This window comes from Giraffa tippelskirchi, chromosome 6 (assembly GCF_054371585.1).
Source record: "Giraffa tippelskirchi isolate mGirTip1 chromosome 6, T2T-mGirTip1v1.2.pri, whole genome shotgun sequence".
Taxonomy (NCBI): Eukaryota; Metazoa; Chordata; class Mammalia; order Artiodactyla; family Giraffidae; genus Giraffa; species Giraffa tippelskirchi.
The window spans coordinates 70,122,423-70,135,653 of NC_137280.1; the positions used below are offsets into that span (position 1 = coordinate 70,122,423).

Sequence of the window (13,231 nt, forward strand, 5' to 3'; positions counted from 1 at the left end):
TAATTATACTTCAATAAAATTTGATTTAAAAGAAGAAAAAGAGAAAGACCCAACCACAAATTGCTTTATAAAAAATACTATGGTATATGATGTGTGCGCCCACACATGAGCATGTGAGTTAGGCAGTTTGAAAGATGAGATGTGAGCACCCTTATGATGTTGTCAGAGGTGCCAGGACATTCCACTGATTGTTAAAACTGTTGCTTGCTCCAGACATGATAACAAGATCTCTGTGCCCAAGAACAGTTAATTAGTGCCACCGTCTCCAGACTAGTGTTCAGTGCTTTTCCACTGCCCGTGGTTCTCAGTGAACCCAGTCAATGGGAAACGCTGCCCATCATGGATTAGAGTGAAGAACTTCCTGCCAAGTTGTTTTTCACTGAATTCACTGGACATAATTTGGATGAAAAGGAAGAGACCAGAGGCTACCTGTCTCTGAGTCTTTGTGTGGAGACCCAAGATTACAAATAAATTCCTCAGAACCAAGAGAATTCCAAATTGTTTTGTGGCAGGGGGCACTCTCACACAAGGCATTTTTTCCCATAATTTTCTCAATTAGCACTAAGCAAAGTTCATAAATGACCAGTGAGAGAATAAGATAATGAGATGGAAATCTAATCCCTAAGCAGCTCCCTCCAAACTCGCAAGAAACGGCTGCTTATATCAACTTCTGGGGAACCCTCCTCAGTGCCCAGGTCATCCCTCTTTCCCTCAGACAGACCCAAGCACTGACTTTCTTCATGGAGACTGTTGATGGGGAAGCTAATTAGTTTTCCTCATGCAAAAGCCCACTTTTGACTTTGCAGCTGTGCTCAGTCTCCTGGGGGAGACTAGATCTGAATTTCAGCACTCCTGACTGTACATCGGATGGCCTAAAAATACTCACAAATTGGTCTTCTCTTTCCCAACTGGGCTGGGCTCTCATCGAGAGGCAAACCCTTCTGAGAATTCCAAGGGACTATTACTTCCTACGGATGGCATCAGCTATAAAGAGCAGTGCCTTCCAGGTAGTGTGCTGCCAGCTGGCAAGCCCTGAGCTTGCATTATTCCAGGGAAGATTGAATGCCACTGGAGGATTCTGGGAACAAGAAGGCTGGCCTGGTCCTTGGGGCTTGGAGAAATTTACAGGGATCCTCCCTGGAGCCCCTTCTCTGTACCAGCTTCCCTCCCAGCTGGGCATGGGGGCAACACATATGCCTAAGACAAGCTTCAGCTTTTCAGGATCTTGTCGCAGACAGTAGAGCTGCCCAATAGGCATGAAGGGCAAGTCACAGTTATAACTTAAACATTTCTAGCAGCCATATTTTTAAAAGTACAAAGAAACGGGCAAAATTCATTTTAAGATATTTTACATTCCCCTTTTTCAGGAGGGGTATCTCCATTGTGGTTGATTTTCATTATTTGGCATGTTCCTAAAAGTCATAAGCTGTACTAAGAGATAGACAGACAGAAGTGTCTGCCTCCTCCTCACTTCCTACTACTCAGCTCCTAGTCCAGCAGTCTTTATACTCTGTTTTGGTCTGTTCCCTTAGTAGTTTCTGGTTAATTTTTCCTGTCCTTATCCTATCCTTTTTCAAAAATGAGCAAGTATACTTTTAAAGAATGACCTGGAGGGATGGAATGGGGGAGGGGAGAGATAATAGGGAGGGAGGGGATGTTTGTTTAATCATGGCTGATTTGCCTTGCTGTGTGTCAGAAATCAGCACAACACTGTAGAAATTAAAAAAAAAAAATTCCTTCCTTTCCTATTGGAAGGGTCCACACTATAGATAATCTTTGGCACTTTGCTAGTTTTGACTTAAAAGGACATCCTGGAAATCTCTCCATATTGGAACACAGATTTCTCATTTTTTTTTTTTTTTTTTAAGCTATGCTGCTCAGCTTGCGGGATCTTAGTTCCCCTGACCAGGGATTAAACCTGGGCCGACAACTGTGGAAGCTCAAAGTCCTAACCACTGGACCACCAAGGAATTCCCAAAGATTTCCTATTCTTAATTGCAGCTTCAGAGCCCTTCATCATATGGATATGCCATACTTATCTCAACCATTCTATGTGTTAGGTGTTCTAACATTTTGCAATTACAAACAATATCTATGATTTTAAATACAAGGTGTACAGTCTCCACCCTCAACCCCCCCCAACACCAAGCAATTTTCTGACTCCAGCTGAATGTCTTACAATTCAACTCAATTCTGACACTGTATACCTAGAGATAGCATCAGATCCCACAGGGCTTAGTCCTACAAGACTGTTGCCCCTCCCCAGCCCTCACATCAGATACTAATAGCAAGTCCAGAATTGTTACCCGTGCTTCTGATGGCGCGGTTGTAGAGACAAGGTTCCAACAACCACTTATGTTGGATTAATTTGCTAGAGTGGGTCATCAAACTCAGATAAACATTTTCATACTAGATGACTGATGTATTGTAAAAGATATAACTTGGGAACAGCAGATAGAAGAGATTCACTGGGCAATGTATGGGGGCAGGGCAGGGAGCTTTGATGCTCTCCAACCCCTGAGTGCATCACTCTCCCTGAATCTCCATGTGTTCACCAGCCCAGAAGCTCTATATTCTCTTTTTAGACTAAGCCTTTGAAATGTGTGTATTTTAACATATTTAGCACATCTCTCTTTGGACTCTTAACTTTTCATTGGAATGACTTGATTTTTACTTAAATTTCCTGCAACTTGCTGTAGAAAGAGTGGATTCACAACCTGGGTTATTTCAAACATCCTTACAAATTTTCCAACAGCTGAATTGAATATCACTTTTACAAATTTATATTTAAATTAATTAAAACAAAAAATGTGATTCATCAGTGGCACTGGCCACATTTCAGGTGCTCACCAGTGACACATGAGCAGTGGTTACTACATTGGATGGTGTGGGTCTGTAATAAAGAGGCTGTAAGATAAGCCCCCTTGCTTGGCAGGAGTGGGGAGCAGGTGAGGGGAAGGAGGAGGAGAACGGTCCAGCAGTCTGGACCATACCGAGACATGCAACAGGACAGGAAGGCACACAGATGGAGTCCCAGTCATTCAAAGAAGAGAAAGGGCAAGGAGCTGGTAAGACAGCTGGCTGCAGCAGAGCTGCTCTATGGAACCCCACTCTCCCATGGGCTCGTCCAGAACCACTGCGAGCCTGCTTTCAGATGAGAATGCATGACTGAAGCTCCTTTTTGATTTCCTTTCCTTTGGCCAACTGGGTATCACCTCATAATTGAAGCTGGAGCTGTTACTTGTTAAGAATATCAGGTATTTTACACATCCTGATTGCACTTGTTATCATCTTTGGAATAACCCTCAGGGAAGAATTATTATTTGCATTTCCCAATAACGAAACTGGGGCTAATGAAAGTTCAGTTAACTTTCCCAAGTTTAGCCAGGTTTGAATGTAGGTCGGTCTTACTCCAAAGCCTGTGTTCGGTCTTTTAATTCATTTTCTCATTCATTTAGTCACTCACAAAGGTGAGGAAGACAGACAAATGTCCTGCTTGCATGGAGTTTTTGTTCTTTCTTCTTCTCTTTTTTTTAAAAAATATTTATCTACTTATTTATTTATTTGGCTTCTCTGGGTGTTAATTGCAGCATACAGGATCTTTAGTTGCAGCATGTGAACTCTTAGTTACAGCATGTGGATCTAGTTCTCTGACAAGGTATTGAACCTGGGTCCCCTGCATTGGGAGTTCAGAGTCTTATCCACCAGACCACCAAGGAAGCCCCTGGAGCTGTTTTTATACAGGAGAGGTATACAGGCATAAATAAGAAACAGTTACAAATGTGTCATTTATATAGAGATAAATTTTTATTAAGATAGAAATGGTTGGGGTGGGGGATATTTTAGACTGGGTAATTCAGGAAAGCCTCTCTAAGTAGTTGGCATTTGAGTTGACACATAAATGAGAAATTGTAGTCAGCCCACAGGAAGATCTGAGCGAAGGGATTGTTCATCCTCTCTGGATGACCTGAAAATCATACTCATGTACAAAGGCTCTGCTTTCAGTCTGATCACCTATTCTCATACAATCATGGAAACCTAGGAGTCAGGGTTGGAAGTAGATTTAGCTGGCATTTAATCCCATAAAATATCTAATTTCTGTGCAAGGCTTTGCTGTTTATAATTGTCAAATGATATTCAGAAAGGCCTTTTGAGGTAGGAAAGCATGTATGCTTGCCCCAATTTTTCAGCTAACAAACAGGTAAAGAGAGATTTTGTCCCTTTCAGGGCAGTATTTTGCTCTTAAATTCCTTAACCACTGAACAAGGTCTGAGTTAGTTTATTGCGTCTGGCACATGGTAGAAACCAGAGAAGGCAATGGCACCCCACTCCAGTACTCTTGCCTGGAAAATCCCATGGACGGAGGAGCCTGGTGGGCTGCAGTCCATGGGGTCGCGACGAGTCGGACATGACTGAAGCGACTTACAGCAGCAGCAGCATGGTAGAAACCCAATGGCTGTTTGCTGAATAGGAACCTGGAGATTTTAAACTTCTTCCTGGTTGTCCAGGATCCTGTAATGCATGCCTCCCTTCCACCTACAGAATGAGTCTACGTTCTGAGGGAGTAACTTGCTTTTGATCTCTTGTTCCTCTCTCTTCTTTACCAAAATTACCTTATCCATGCTCAGTTTTACCAGAACTTGAAGTGAGAATTGTTAAACTGAAAAATAATATATTTATGTATTCCAAGTTTCCTCCTTCGCTAAAAAATTTAAGATGGTTTAAAACAAAAGTTTCTTACACAGTAATCAGATTAAAGTAAATATACTGAATAGGGGAAAAAAACCTACTGAAAAGGAGAAAATAATGACAAACTATATATGATAAGGTGTTAATGTCCAAAATGTATGAAAGACCCAGACAACTTAATAGCAAAAAATCAAAATCAGATTACAAAATGGGCAGAGCATTTGAATAGGTATTTTTCTAAAGAAGACAGACAAATGGCCAACAGGCACTTGCAAAGATGCTCAACTTCCTTAATTATCAGGAAAATGCAAATCAAAAGCACAATGAGATACCTCCTGACACCTGTCAGAATGACTTACCAAAAAGACAACAAATAGCAAGTGCTGGAAAGGATGTGGAGAGAAGCCAGCCCTTGGGCACTGTTCGTGGGGATGTAAATTGGTGCAGCCACTATGGAAAACAGTAGGGAGATTTCCTCAAAAAACTAAAAACAGAACTGAACAGAGCTGTACTTGATCCAGCAATTCCACTTTTGGGTTTTCCGTTCTCATACTAGCCCACATCCAGCCTTTAGCAGTTTGTTGGCTCTTTTAGCTGCTTGTATGGTGCCTAAGTTCCCAGGTGGCGCTAGTGGTAAAGAACCCACCTGTCAATGCAAGAGATTCAGGAGACACGGGTTCGATCCCTGGATCGGGAGGATTCCTGGAGGGAGGCATGGCAACCCACTCCAGTATTCACGCCTGGAGAATCCCATGGAACGAGGAGCCTGGTGGGCTACAGTCCATAAGATCGCAAACAGTCAGACACGACTGAAGAGACTTAGCACGCATGCAGCGGGCCCAGCATCTCTGTCTTCTGAGGTCTGCCACACGTGAGCCAGGTTTCCAGGTCTGTCTTTCCTTGGATTTCACGTTACTTGTTAGTCCCGTGACCTCAGCTGTCTGATGAGTTCAAGAAAGCCATAATTTTGTATGTTATCCCACTTATTCTTGTTGTTAAGAGTGAAGCGATGCTCTTTCCCTCTTTTATATATCTTAGGCCTAAATTCTCTGATTGTTTTTGTTTTTAACAACAAATCAATGAAAAAGAGATGTCTATATTCACATTCATCAAAGTATCTCTCTCCATTATTTCTTGGAGCTTACTCCAGTAAGGCTTGTACCCTCATCCCTATATCAAAAAAAATTTTTTTTGAAGGTTTCCAATAGTCTCTGTATTGTTAAATAACGGACAGTTCTGAGTTCTCGTCTTACTTTACCTTTCAGCATTTTTTCACCCAGATGACTTCTCACTCCTTCCTTAGTACAATACTTTAACTTGGCTTCTGGGACACCATACTTTATTTTTTTAAATTTTTTAATTGGAGGAAAATTGCTTTAAAATGTTGTGTTTGTTTCTGCCGTACGATAACATGAATCAGTCACAATTATATACATGTCCTCTTCATGTTGAGCCCTCTCGCCTCCCCCATCCCACCCCTCTAGGTCATCAGAGTGCCAGGCTGGGCTCCCTGTGTTATAGCGAATAGTAGCTTCCCACTAGCTCTCTATTTTACACACAATAGCGTATAAAGGTCAGTGCTGCTTTTTCAGTTCATCCCACCCTCTTCTTCCCCTGCTGTGTCCACAAGTCCATTATCTACATCTGCGTCTCCATTCCTTCCCTGCAAATAGGTTCACCAGTACCATTTTTCTAGATTCCATATAGATGCATTAATATGCAATATTTGTTTTTCTCTTTCTGACTCACCATACTTTCTTGAATTTCCTCTTACATAAGTGGCTGCTCCTTCTTTATTACCTTTTGAGAGTTCCTTCTCTTTTCCTAACCTTTAAATATTGAGTATCCTGGGCTCAGTTTCTGGAGCTCTTCTTTAATGATACTTATATTCTTATTGTGATTTTGTCTAGTCTCAGAGTTTTAAATATCATCTATCCACTGACAACCTCCCCTGAATTCCAAATTTATACACTACTAGACATCTCATTTGAATGCCTGAGACATCTTAATTTAACATGTCTAAAACCAGATCTTCCCCCAACAAACCTGTTCATCCTGCAGACTTCCCAAACTTAGTAAATATATTCTCATTAAAAGTCCTTCCTTTTGTTCAGACCAAAACCTTGGAGTCATCTTGGCACCTCCTTTCAGATTCCACATCCAGTCCATCATCAGCTCTTATTTACTACACATTCAATATCTATCCAGAACTAATTGCTCCTTATAATCTCTACTATTACCACCCTCAGTGACACCACACTCATCTTTAGCCTGAATAGTAATAGAACTCTAACTAGGTTCTTTTCTCCTGCCTTCTTTCCATACCTAGTCCATTAATATTTTGGCCAGAAACAAAAAAGCAATAGCAATTATAATTAGTAATGTGATGTTAGACAGGTCACAACTTCCCTGTATCTCATTTTGCTCATTTGAAAACTAGAAATGTGAGCAGAATTCTAACGATGTCCTCTCGAAGTTTCAGTCCCTGGCTATTCAACCAAACATTAATTTAGGTACGGTTATGAAGGGCTTTTGCAGATATAATTAATGTCTCAAATCAGTTGACCTTAACATATGGATATTAATTGGGTGGCCTTACTAAATCAATTAGGTCTTTTAAAAGCAGAAAGTTTTCTCCTGATGGGGAGGGAGGTGGGAGGGGGGTTATGGAAGGGGAAAACATGTACACCCATGGTGGATTCATGTCAATGTATGGCAAAACAAATACAATATTGTAAAGTTAAAAAATAGATAAATAACTAATTTAAAATAAAAAAAAAATAAGGGGAATAGGCTGTGTCATTCCTCACTTTGAAGATAGATGGGGCAAAAAGCAACGGATGCCTTCAGCTATTAGGAACTGAGAGTCTGCCAGCAAGTAAATGAGTATCTCAGTCCTACAACCACAAGGATCTGAATCAGCCAATAATCTGAAAAACCTTGGGAGCAAATGCATCCCTAGAGTGTACCGATAAAATTTCAGTCTGGCTCATGCCTTGATTTCAGCCTTCTGAGACCCCAAGCAGATAGCCTAAATGCTGCTGCTGCTGCTGCTGCTAAGTCGCTTTAGTCGTGTCCAACTCTGTGTGACCCCATAGACGGCAGCCCACCAGGCTCCGCCGTCCCCGGGATTCTCCAGGCAAGAATACTGGAATGGGTTGCCATTTCCTTCTCCGGTGCATGAAAGTGAAAAGTGAAAGTGAAGTCACTCAGTGGTGTCCGACTCTTAGCGACCCCGTGGACTGTAGCCTACCAGGCTCCTCCGTCCATGGGATTTTCCAGGCAAGAGTACTGGAGTGGGTTGCCATTGCCTTCTCTGCAGCCTAAATGAGCCTGCCTAAAATTCTGACCTACAGAACTGTGAGATAATAAAGGTGTGTTATTTTAAGCCACTTAATTTGAGCCAGCTATTATGCAATGATAGAAAACTAATGCAAGGAATAATGAGAAACTTGTTCTCTTCATGGTAGTTGATTTTTCAGAGATAAGTCAGATTATGGCTTCTTTCTTCTTTTGAGAAAGGGGTTTACCATAGGCTTCCCTGGTAGCTCAGATGGTAAAGTGTCTGCCTGCAATGTGGGAGACCTGGGTTTGATGCCTGGGTCAGGAAGACCCCCTGGAGAGGGAAATGGCAACCTACTCCAGTACCCTTGCCTGGAAAAACCAATGGACAGAGGATCCTGGTTGGCTACAGTCCATGGGGTCACAGATAGCCGGACACAACTGAGTGACTTCTATATCTATATATATAAATATAAAACCATGTCATATTAAATAAAAGCTAAATATGTTAAAGGCTTCAACAAGACTGTACCTGATCTTCACCTCTTTGACTTAATTTATGTTTGAACTTATGTTTGAATTTATGTTAGTATGCCCAGAGTATACTTTCCCTAAATACCTTCATGAGTCCACCCTCAGCTATCTCAGGTCTTTGCTCAAGAATCAATGGCTTGATTTGTTTCCTTAGCTCATTAGTGGTGGAAAGTCTACAGTCACTATCTTTTCAAATACTGTCTTTAACTGATTTTTCTTCTGTCCTTTCTTTCTGGGACCTTAATTACTGTGAAATCTTTTGGTCATGTGTCAAATGTATTCTATTCTGTTTTTCTGTGTTTTTCACCCTTTGGTCTCACCATCATTTAGTCTGAATATTTTCTATTGACATGCCTTGTAGTTCATTATTTCTTTATTTTTCTCTCCCTAGTTTTCTGTTAAATCAATCTATTACATTCTTAAATCCAGATACTATATTTTAAATATTAGAACTTCTATTTAATTATTTTTTAACTACTTTCCAGTTTCCTGGTCAAATTTCCTTCCTGGTCACTTATTTTTCAGTTATTTAAAATTTACTTTTGGATCTTTTTGGGAGTCTATTACTATTGGGTGCTTTTTTTCTAGTGCTTTTGGTTCTGTCTCTTAATATGCCTGGTAAATTTCACTGAATTCCAGCTATTGTGTGTGAAAAAATTCAAGAACTTTCATGAGACTCTGGGAGGAAATTATTTTCCTCTTGCAAGTACTTAGGGATTAAGATGGTAGTAAACCAATCTGATATTGAGCTGAGTGGAAGCAGTGTCTTCAGTCTTTGTGGAAGCTGGCAAATTTCCAATATACCTGTTCCCAGGGAGTAGAGCTTCAGTGGTCCCAACTGAAAACCTGTGCTATATACCACAGCCCTGCTCTTTGGCATGTTTTGAACTACAATATTTTCTCTCTCGCCCTTGATATGACTGAACCCTCAGCAAAGTTTTTCCTTGGTTTCTTTGCCTCTTGGTCATCATTTACTAATGAGTAAATATCTCAAGCAGAGACAGAATGTAGGGCTCACTTTTCTGTAATTCTCTTCTCTCTCGAATCGTAGCCCTTCAAGCGAAGTAGGTCGCTAATTCCTTCAAACAGAATACTTTAAAAATAATTATCTGTTTTTTTTTTCTGCTGTCTTTTGGGAGAAGCTTGGCCTGATCTAAACTGGCTAGGACATAGTAGGCAATTGGAGAAGTATCACTGCCTTTATGATAACTTTCCTGACACCCTGTTAAAATGGCAGCCTATCACCTCCCCTCCTCCATTCTGAAGCTTTTTTTCTCTTCTCTGCACTTTTTCTGAGTAGCATTGATCAGTATTTTATGTACTATATATGTTTATTATTGATGTATATTCTCCACAAAATACAAGCTCTGAGAGAAGAAATTTATATAAATGTAATATATGTATATATACTGTACATGTATATTATATGCATACATATATAATATATGCATGTCTGTGTATTCCCAAATACACGTATTTCCCATTGTTTATATATTCTTCTAATATATATATATTCCACTATTTCTGGATAGTATTTATCAATATTTTATGTACTATATATATGTATTATTAATATTATTGATGTATATTCTCTGCAAAATAGAAGCTTTAAGAGAGAAGAAATATATATATGTATATATATGTACATATATATACATATATATATATATTTCTTTCATTGCTGTAGTCTTAGCCCTCAGCACAATGTCTAGGACAGAAGATATGTATTTATCAAATTAAATACCTGGTTAATGAATAAAAAAATTAATGAGCAAATATGAAAAAAAGGTAGATTTCAAGTGGTTAGACATTGTTTTGGTTTCGTTTGTAATTTTAAAATATTTTATTTAAAAATTTTATTTATTTACTTATTTTAGTAAGAGAAAAGACAGATTTTTATTCACATAGGAAGATTTTTACAGAAAAATGTGACTCAAGATGGCAACTATAATTTGGGGCTTAAATGCCATATTTTTTTAAAATTAATTTTTATTGGTGTATAGTTGCTTTACAATGCTGTATTTGTTTCTACTGTATAGCAAAGTAAATCAGCTACATGTATACATATATCCCCTCTCTTTGTATTTCTTACCTTTCTAGGTCACCACAGAGCACTGAGAAGAGTTTCCTGAGCTATACAGTAGATTCTCATTAGTTATCTATTTTATACATAGTATCAACAGTGTATATATGTGGTTTAGATACTTTTTGGTGGCAGAGACAAAAGAGAAAATGTGATAGATTGAAATGTTCTTATCTATTAGAAGAAAGGATATCAGTTATTAAAGCAGTACAAATTTATTTCCTGACATGACATTCTTAAAGGAATTTATTACCTGATACAGTATATGAGTCTTTTAATGACATAATAAACAATACATTAAATGGTACTTTCATAGTAGACACAGAAGTGATTTTATATGATTCTTTTGGGTCTATTATCCATAAAACTTGAGAAGAATGTTTAAGCCAGAGAGGTAAGGGCTGAAAAAAAAACTCAAGGTAACTAGAATGGTGACATTTGTATCTCATGGGTAATTCTCAGAAATTATGAGAATTAACAGTAACATCCGCAGCAGGAAAACCCACAAAATCTAGCAGGGTGACAAAGAATGGGTTAATTAGCTCTCTGGGCCTCAGTTTTCTTTTCTGTGAAAGTGAATAATGAGAACCCTGCTCTTTTCAGAACTGCTGTTAATACCAAGGATAACATTCTAACAGCCGGCTAAAAGCTGAATTGCTTTCTCGTCACTCCTAAAATGCTTTAATATGCATGTTCATATGCACATAAGCAGGTTCTGTGTGCAAGTATTGTCATCATTCTCTGTTTTTAAGGTGAGGAAACCACATCCAGGAGGCCCAGCTGACACAGCCAGCAAGCTGCAGAGATGAAATTCATCCCTCTGTCTTTCTCTCCAGAACCATATTGTCTTTCCATAGGAGGCATTTTCAAGTGGTAGAAACTCAGACATCAGGGCAGACACTCATGGGTCTGGTGGCCTTTCTCATGCTTCTATGGTTACTCCACATAACCACATGAGGATGTGGAAGTAGTTAAAAATCCCAAGAACTGCTTTCACTTCATCGCCAAACCCCAAGGTCTCAGAAATCTGCACAGCTTCTATTTTATCTTGGTTAAAAAGCAAAACATTTCATTTTTCCCTGAAAAATGAATATCTGGAGCTGAATATAAAGACCCTCCTGATGTCTGAGTCAATAAATCGACTCCATCCTTTGAACTCTGTGATGGCCTCAGGCTACAAGAGTATGGGAAATGCCTTCACAAACATCAAAGGCATAGCAAGTATATCTTTCTGTATTAAACCTAAAATCACCAGGACTCTGCGAGAATAGACCTCCTTGCTCTCCTGGCCTCCTTGCTAGAGGCAGTGGTGGTTGGTTACCTTGGGCTCACGGAATCCTTTCTTTCCCCAGAGGAAGGGGACATGCCTGGAGTCTTCCAAAGAACTTTTGAGCTCAGAACCTGGGGAAGCACACATTTACAGTTTTCTGAAGCTCTCATGACCTCATCCACTAGCATTTTATCTCTATTCCTAAGATCCAAGGAACTGGAAGCAGTTGATGGATTTATTTCTTGATCTCACACACTGGCCAGCCTCTCAGACAAGCCAATTCTTCAGCAAAAAAAATGTGCCAAGAAAATGCAATTACATATAGCTGGAGCTAAAAACCCCACACAATACAATAGTGACGCTGTCATTAAATTTTCCTCCTCCTTTGTGCCAAATACCACATGTGCATTTCATATCCATTGTTTCACTTATGTCACAGAGCTTCTATGCAAATGCGATATCATCCTGTGTTTACAAATGAGGAACCGAACCTTTGAGAGGGTAAGTGACTTGAAATAACCTGAACGAATCCCCAGAGGATTATGCTGAGTGAGAAAAGCCAATATTAAAAGGTTATACAGCATGTGATTCCACTTATATACCCTTCTTGATAAATCACAATTATACAAACGGGGAATAATATAATGGTAAGCAGTGATTAACAAAGGGGTAGGGGGCAGAGGGAAGTGGATGTAGCTTAGAAAAGGGCCGCATGAAGGATCTCTGTGGCCCTCATTACTGCATCACTGTTAATATCCTGACTGTATTATTGTGCACGTGTGTGTGCTCAGTCGCTCAGTTGTATCTGACTCTTTTCGACCCCATGGACTGTAGCCCACCAGGCTCCTCTGACCATGGGGTTTCCCAGACAAGAATACTGCAGTGGGTTGCCATTTCCTTCCCCAGGGGAATCTTTCAGACCCAGGAATCAAATCCATGTCTCCTGCATGGCAGGCAGATTCTTTGCCACTGAGCCACCTGGTAAGGCCACTGTGCTATAGTACTGTAGTTTTGCAAGATATCACCATTGGAGGAAGTGGGTAAAAGGTAAACAGTATCTCTGTATTCTTTCTTATGAATGCATGTAGATATACAATTAGCCTAAAATTAACATTTTCAAAAGTACCATAAGAATATTTCCCAAGATAGAAGAAAACTTCAGTTTCCAAATTGTAAGTGTCCACCAGAAGATCCAAAACAGACTTAAACCAACACGAATTTTATGTGAAACTCCAGAAGAGATTAAAGAAAAGATCCTAAAAGCACATGCATGATAGAGACGAAAAAGAAGGGCCACAGAGAGGGAAGGAGAAGGGAGAGGGAGGAAGAGGTGGGGAGAGGTGAGAGAGGGAGAGAAACCAGGTCGTATGAAA

The 13,231-nt window shown here is 39.8% G+C and overlaps 1 long non-coding RNA gene across 1 annotated transcript in view; it reads left to right on the forward strand.

The window, feature by feature from the left end:
• The window catches only part of LOC145511189 (uncharacterized), a 42,430-nt gene that overhangs the window by 2,963 nt on the left and 26,236 nt on the right, over positions 1–13,231 (forward strand). Inside the window, exons 4-5 of the long non-coding RNA XR_014057606.1 lie at positions 11,341–12,359; positions 12,765–12,839. This is a non-coding gene — a long non-coding RNA (uncharacterized LOC145511189). The remainder of the gene's footprint in view (positions 1–11,340; positions 12,360–12,764; positions 12,840–13,231) is intronic.